This window comes from Saccostrea cucullata, unplaced genomic scaffold, assembly GCF_032062105.1.
Source record: "Saccostrea cucullata isolate Sc308-1 unplaced genomic scaffold, CSIRO_AGI_Scuc_v1 ctg8630, whole genome shotgun sequence".
Lineage (NCBI taxonomy): Eukaryota > Metazoa > Mollusca > Bivalvia > Ostreida > Ostreidae > Saccostrea > Saccostrea cuccullata.
In genome coordinates, this window is record NW_026924628.1 from 16,436 (window position 1) to 24,780 (window position 8,345).

General features: G+C 34.4%; 1 long non-coding RNA gene across 1 annotated transcript; it reads left to right on the forward strand.

Moving 5' to 3' along the window:
• The first annotated feature begins 995 nt into the window (after positions 1-995).
• Positions 996-6,939, forward strand: LOC134266886 (uncharacterized). Its single transcript, XR_009992060.1, has 3 exons — positions 996-1,019; positions 2,729-2,797; positions 6,544-6,939. It is a non-coding gene; the product is annotated as an uncharacterized LOC134266886 (long non-coding RNA).
• The last annotated feature ends 1,406 nt before the right edge of the window (positions 6,940-8,345 follow it).

Sequence of the window (8,345 nt, forward strand, 5' to 3'; positions counted from 1 at the left end):
ATGAGGTTACCTTGGACACCCTTTATTACTTTCATGTTTCTGCTAATATATATATTAGAAAGTTGATCTTTATAAAGTTATAAATATGATTATTTTGGAGCAAGACAAAGAAAATTGTCTATCATATAAAATTCAATTAATATATAAGGTGACCTGAGGTCTCCGTGTTGATATCGATGAATTTACTATTTTTGTGCCTTTAATGCCTGGAGAGTTCCTAGAATGTTTCATTACTACGCAAAATGACGAACTATTTGCGGGGGACCCCAGGTCCTAGTTGAGTGTCACGTTTTATCCTTCTGCGTTGCCATATATATACAAGGACATTTGCATTTAAAACGTGAAAAAAAATTGCCAAAAGAGAAATGCAAAATTTCCGTAAAGAATTTGAATCACTAGGTGGCGTATCGCGGCAGAATGCTCTCATTGGTTAGGTTTTCAGAGAAGAAAGAAGGACAAAATGGCGAAGAAAACACCAAGAATTTGAATAAAGGAACAACAGAGATGAGAAGATCTTTGAATCTACACAGAAGAAAGGCACCCCAAACGGCAGATTAGATACAGGTAGTTATTTGTTACAGTTCAGAGCACCTTTTATTTTTGTTTTTATCGTCTGAAATCGTAAGAATAATGTTGACATAAAATGGCGCGTTCCAAAAATTCAAAATGACCATTGTACAGTTGTAATTATTGTGAAAAAGCGCCTTGTAAATCATTCTCAGCTTAGGTTGTTATACAGATAATTAACTGCTGTTTAAACGCATGCATGTATTTTGCACCATTGTATTTATCTTTCATGTTTTTCGTATGAATATTAGAATATGCTATTGTATTTTCTGCATCGTCCCGATCATGTAAAATTTACATAATTTTAAAATTACAACGTGTTGTAGTATTCCGGAATTTTAAATGTAGGTTGGTTTTAGAGGATAATATCGTTATGTACTTGTATCCGGTGTTAACTTTTTCATTTGGAAAATCGAAAGATTTGACCCCACGCTTATGTTTTTTCAGAAAATGTGAGCTTTATTGTTCATTATAGCTGCTGGATGTGTTCAATGTTATTCTCAGAAGTAGTTTCTTGAATCGTACATTTATTTTTCGCTGAATTGTTTTTATTATTGATGGAAAACTGTGCTGCACAGCTGAGGAAGGGGTTCAATATATTTTTAACATACACTGTACATGCAATCTAGAATCGTAAATATTAGACATGTAAGAGGGCATCATGATGGGAGAATGCCATCGTGTAGTACTGTATCACTGTGAAGTGCCAATTTGTACATGTTGTAGTCATGAAAGTAAAATTCCTGAGAACTTGCAGATTTTTGGGCTATGAAAGTGACTTGATAATTTTCATAATGCCGCACATTATTCAAGTTGAAGTATTTTATATTCATAGCATACATAAGGATTTTAAAGCAAATGTCAAAAGTGAATAAACTATTTATATACAAAGATACATAAGCGTCTTTTCGTACAAGGCATAATTATGATGAATTAAACTTTAAAAAATGATATTTATTTTAAATTAAATTTTAATTTCACGTTGACACATATGCATGTTTTGATCTATATGAAATAAATAAGACTATTTAAGCAACCTAAAACTTGATTTAGTGTGCATGGTTTAATTTTTCATTAGAAATACTTATGTTATTTTTGTACCTTGGGCTTCAAATATTAAATGTGGTGCTGCACTGTGCAGTTTCTAAATATCAGAAATCACTTTTAAATCATATTAACCATAAACATGATTCTCTTGATAACAGCAGAACAGCTATTGTTTACCTGTATATAAATTCTGCATTATGATAGACTGGAGCTTGATGAAATGAGCAATTGGCCATTTTCAATTTCTTAAGTTGCATGCATTGATATTATATAGTCATATACTAGTATTTGTTTGTTGCTCGTAGAAATTATGATATCCGTTTAGAGAACTTTTTATTCATGTGGATACATCACCAACACAGTCTCTGCTCTCATCCGAGGGAGCGGTCTCTATGTACTACATTGGATTCAGACCCGTGATGTAAGAATCAGCACCTACTTCCCGATTTGAGGCGTGTCGCTCATACCACTGGGCCACACTGTGTGACCCATTATGAAAATTTGACATAATACTTTTACGTCTATATGACTTCTAAATTTTACTGACTTGATAAAATGACTGATACACAAATAAGATTTTTGTAATCTCTCTGTTTATAGCTGTTTACCATTTGCCATATTTCTATCACTAATTACATCAATTTTCAACAATGGCCACTAAAGAGTCATAGTTCTGTCTTATTATATAAATAGTTATCTGCCCTTGATGCAAAGTGGAATAAATAAAATAAAGTATTAAATGGATTATAATTTTGAATCAAAGAAGGCCAACATATCTTTAACAAACATAATTTAGATGTAGTCTTGCTTTTATGAAAAATTGCAACTTATTTAATTTTTCTCACTCTCAGATATAATTGCTTTTCAAGAACTTTTAAATTGTGGTTGTGATAGGACTGCCACTTAGAATTAGACCAGAGTGTGTCCATTTTAAAATGATACAATTTTCCATCATTTTTTTTCTTTGTCATGTGTCTATTAGAATTTTAACTGAATGTCAGATGCAAGGAAATGGACATGCAAGTGGTTTTTGGGACTTTTCTTAGCTCATGCTAAAAACAAAAACAGTTATTAATGTACAGTACTGTACTAACTTGATCTATTTTAATTTCAGATATCCACTGAACAAATCATCTGAAAACTAAGGCTAATAGGAGAGGATGAAGAATACATCTGTTAAAAGGTATGTTTTAACAGTGGGTAAGAACTTAATATAATTTATATAGCTCTATTTTAGGAAATTAAGGACTAAAGCATAAAGTTTATGCTTTTATTTTCTATTGTGTTGTTAATCTCACTGTGTAATGTTAAGCTCTCTATTTAGTGTTTATCATCATGATCATAGTCAGTGTGTTGTGGGGTTGGGGGGAGGGGGTTTACATGTAAGCTGCTTTCCTCTACTTTTTAAGTTTTATATAATATATAATTTTGGTGAAGAGGAACAAAATTTATAAATTTTATCCCCCCTCCCCCGCGGGCCTGAGAGGTGGGGCCAAAACCACTAAAATTCATGCAATCTTTGAAAATCCCCTTCTTCTTTTCCCCTCCTGAACATCAAGCAGTCAAACTGTTGGTATGATTGTAATCGGCATTGAGTCCTCTACCATAATTATGAAATTCATGACCCCAGGGTCAAGGATTCTAGTATTAGGGTGGGTCTTATAGCACTTCGGAATTAATCAAACCATTTAAGATGAAATAAAACCTATGAAAAAATTCAGTAAATTTTGAAATGTGTGGCCCCAGGGTTAGTGGTTCCTTTGGGGTGGGGTACACAACTGGTGGTTATAAAATGGAATTGCATTGTATCTTTATTACTCTGATCTACCTTTGGGTATTAAGTAACCAAAGTAAGCATGTTAACTAAGTGTATAATTATGATAAACAAAGGTGCGTCTTTCAAAATTGTGAATTTCATGGCTTTTTGTTTAAATTACGAACAAAATTCAATTGAGTGGAAGTTGTTAGGCCTAGAAAAAAATATATTTGTTTCCCCTTTCAGGCTGAAAAAATATAGGTAGATAGGTAGGTAATTAGTTTTTTTTTTTGAAACATTTTTTTTTTTTTGCTTCTTGAATCAAAAAGTGTATAGAAGTAACATTAATGACAAAAGAAATGGTGTTTTCAAGTATTTCTGTGACTTAAAAGAAAGGTAACTCAAACTTCTTTCTGTCTTGAACATGTTGAAAAGCTTGCAAAGTTGGAGACTATAATTCCCTGCGTGAAATCTTGCACTTCATGGGACAAAAGCATTAAAAAAAAATTTAGTGTCAACACTATATATTAGGGTCGGTCGGGAACAAACATATTTTTAGGTCACCTGAGTAAACTCAGGTGACCTATTGCTATCCGTTTTCGTCCGTCGTCGTGCGTCGTCCGTCGTCCATCGTGTGTTAACATTTGAACATTTTCATCTTCTTCTCTGCAACCACTGCACCAATTTCAACCAAATTTGGCACAAAGCATCTATGGCTAAAGGGGAACAAAAATTGTGAATTCCATGATCCCTGCCCCCCTGGGGCCTGGGGGGTGGGGCCAAAACCACTAAAATTAATGCAATCTTTAAAAATCTTCTTCTTTACTCCTGGACATCAAACAGTCAAACTGTTTGCATGATTGTAATCAGCATTGAGTCCTCTACCAAAATTGTGAAATTCATGGCCCTGGGGTCAGGGGTTCTAGTGCTAGGGCGGGGCTAAATAAGTTATAGTGAAAATGCATTATTTTTTGAAAATCTTCTTCTCTGCTGTGGTATTAAATAAACCAACTAAGTGCATAGTTATGATGCAAGAGTGCTTCAACAAAAATTGTGAATTTTATGGTCCCAGGGTCAGGGGTTCTGGTGTTAGGGCGGGGCTCTATAGATTATATAGTAAAAATACATGAATTCTTTGAAAATCTTCTTCTCTGCTCCTAGGTATTAAATAAACTAACTAAGTGTATAGTTATGTTGAGCAAGAGTGCTTTTACCAAAATTGTGAATTTTATGGCCCCAGGGTCAAGGGTTCTTGTGTGTGTGTGTGGGGGGGGGGCTCTATTGATTATATAGTGAAAATACATTAATTCTTTGAAAATCTTCTTCTCTGCTCCTAGGTATTAAATAAACTAACTAAGTGCATAGTTATGATGAGCAAGAGTGCCTCAACCAAAATTGGAATTTTATGTGTCTGGTGTTGAGGGGGGGGGGGGGGGCTCTATTGATTATATAGTGAAAATTCATGAATTCTTTGAAAACCTTCTTCTCTGCTCCTAGGTATTAAATAAACTAACTAAGTGCATAGTTATGATGAGCAAGAGTGCCTCAACCAAAATTGTAAATTTTATGGTCCCAGGGTCAGGGGTTCTGGTGTTAGGGCGGGGCTCTATTGATTATATAGTAAAAATCCATTAATTATTTGAAAATCTTCTTCTCTGCTCCTAGGTATTAAATAAACTAACTAAGTGTATAGTAATGATGAAAATATAGTGAATTTTAGATCAGGGGTTCTGGTGTTAAGGCAGGGCTAGTTTGATTATATATTGAAAATATGTGAATTCTTTGAAAATCTTCTTCTCTGCTCCTAGGAATTTTAACTAAGTACATAGTTATGATGAGCAAGAATGCCTCTTCTAAAATTATGAATTTTATGGCCCCAGGGTCAGGGGTTCTGATGTTAGGGCGGGGCTCTATTGATTATATAGTGAAAATACATTAAATCTTTGAAAATTTTCTTCTCTGTCTCTGGGTATGAAGCAGATGAACTACCTATATAGTCATGATGAGAGGGCCTTATCTTCCCAGAATTGTGAATTTCAAGGACCCTGGGCCGGGGGGGGGGGGGGCTCTACTTATATACTGAAAATGAATTAATTGTTTGAAATCTGCTCCTTTGTATTTATAAAACATTTATTTATTTTTTGATAGGCAATTTTAAGAGTGCCTTTTTAAAATTTGTGTAATATGTGGACCTAGGGTCAGGGGTTTATGTCACAGTGTTAGGGGCACTACTGATTATTGCTGAATATTACTGATTAGTTGGAATGCATTTTTGTCCCCTACCCTGTGTATGGGTATTCAGTAACCAAGCTAAGCAACTGCTAAGTGTACTGTTATGATGATCAATGGTGCCTCTTTCGAAATTGTGAATGCCATATATATCTGGCTTAAGTTAAAACATGAATCATATTCAATAACTGGAAAGTTGTTGCATAATGCTCAGGTGACCTATAAGGCCCGTGGGCCTCTTGTTTTTTCTAGGCTTTACATGATACTCAGGTGACCTATAAGGTCTGTGGGCCTCTAGTTGTTATTCAAATATCATGAATCATGTCTAAGGGTCTAGGTTAGGGGTACAAAAAATATTTTGATGAACAAGTAAAATGAAGAAAAAAATCCTTAATTTACTTTGAAAATCTTATCAGAAACAAATCCATACATACATATTCAGTACATTTAAATACATTCAAGTTTGTTTATTTCATTATCCCTTGTCAAGTGTTTAAAAGAGGCAACTTTAATAAACTAATGAGATTTTACACTTGATAAATTTTTAGATTTTATTTTAAATCATTCTGATCAAAAATGCTGAAAATCTGAAATTAATCAAACAAAGGCTTGTACTAGAACAGTTTTAGGAACTTTCAGTTTGTCAATCTTATTAAAATTAAATGTTAGATCTGCGCACATATTGGCTAAAATCTAATGGCATCCTGTAGAGTGTCACGTCAGACGTTAAATTCTAACCAATCAAATACTCAAATGCAGAAATTATTGTATTTAATTTATTGGAATGAATAAGTCTAGAGTCTGAGTTGTTCCGTATTTGACATTTGACGTGACCTTCTATGGATGCTGTTAGATGTTGTGTAGCGAGTATGCAAGAGGATCTAACATGTTGTTTTATTTAGATCGGGATTTTGTTAAACTATATTTTTATATATTTTCAATAGGTTGAAGTAACTGACGAGCAGGTCAATCCAACTTGAAGTGCAAGTGGGTCTTCAAAAATGTGGACCACTCAAGGACTTTTCTGTTGGTTGATGATGTACTACAAACAGAATATTTAACAAAGAAATCCACTTTGGTGCTTACTGGCTACTAATGATGTGAACTTGTGCATTTAGTATACCAAGTACTTTTACATTTCCTTGATGATACTAGACTTGCATATACCGAATTCAGGTTTAGTTGATTGATTGCAGTTCTAAGTTCCTCTCGCAAGATTATATCTCTCATGTATCAGACATCATTAAATGCAGACATTTTCTCTGTCCTCCTGTTGTGACATGAGAGCTCGGACTTAGTTGTAAAAATATTTATGATGCAAGAGAAAATAAATGGCCAAGCCAATGTGTGTAAATGTTGATAATAACATTAAATATTCTTTGATAACTAGTGTGAGTGTGTTTTGTTTTTTCCAACATGAAAATTAGGGGGAAAATGAGTTTTGGTTGAAAATGCTAAATTGTATAATTTATAGTGTTTCTGTTGCGGAAACCTAAACTGTCTTTCAACTGGCTAAATTGTCAATAATTTATAGTGTTCTGTTGAAACCTTGCGTAAACCTCCTATGGTACACCATATGTATTTCAACCATATACGCATACTGAAACCTTGCGTATACCTCAAGTTTCAGCAAGTTTCAGTTGCGGAAACTATTCGGATTCGTGGACACCTTTGGTTTCCGCACTGCGGAAACTTGATGAAACTTGAAGTTTCCGCACTGAAACTTTGTGGAAACTATTAGTAACCTTAAGTTTCCACAGAGTTTCAGTAGAGTTTCAGCCATGCGGAAACTGTATTTTCATCCAGTGCGCGTGAAAAATGTTCTATAGATAAAATATATACCTCCTGTAAATTATAAAGAGCGAAAGCCAGACCACTCTTTTGAACCACAGCTTGTTTCAATGTACAAAATTTATATAACATAACAGGGTCTGAGGGATCCATAACATATAAGGTACGTACAGGCTTGGACCAAAGTACTGGTGAAAAACTGGGATTCCGAAGTCCGAATTTTCTTGGTTCTAGTGGAAATCTATATAGTCTAGAGAGCATTCATTATTTATCGTTGTAAGAAATACAGATAGGTATTCGAATAAGTGATATCACTTATTTGAAAAGGTGACATCACCTATTGGAAATGGATAGGTGATATCACCTATTCAAATAAGTGATATCACTTTTTGGCAGTAAATACCAAAACGGCGCCTCATACATTATTCCTAAGAACTGAGCTGGGATGGAACCATATACATGTATGGTGGCATTTTTGCCTTTTGTCATCAAATAGAAAGATTGATTGATTGTTTATTGTTAAACGTCCTACTCGAGAATTGTTCGCTCATATGGAGAAGGAAGGGGAATCTTTTATTCAACAGGACTGACGTTAATCAGATAAGGGTTGTGTCTATTTGTCTTTTGCTTTCAGTCAATCCTATGCAGTCCCCCACAACTGTGACGATCAGTGATATCTCTAATCATAACTGCTACAACGGGAGAATTCCCACGCGGTCCCCCACTATCTTTTTCAACAGATTGTGTAAAACAAGCAAAATGACAATACAATTTGGAAGACAGATATTTGTGAAAGAGATTGAAGTTTTTGGAGGTATGTAAGAACAAACTCTGCGATAAAGCGGACGAGAGCGCTGTCCAGCTTGTCTGTGTCTTGGCGAAATCAGCCGATATCTGTCCACAATTTTTTTTTTCAAAATCATAGAATATTACATAATTTTACATTAATATATTT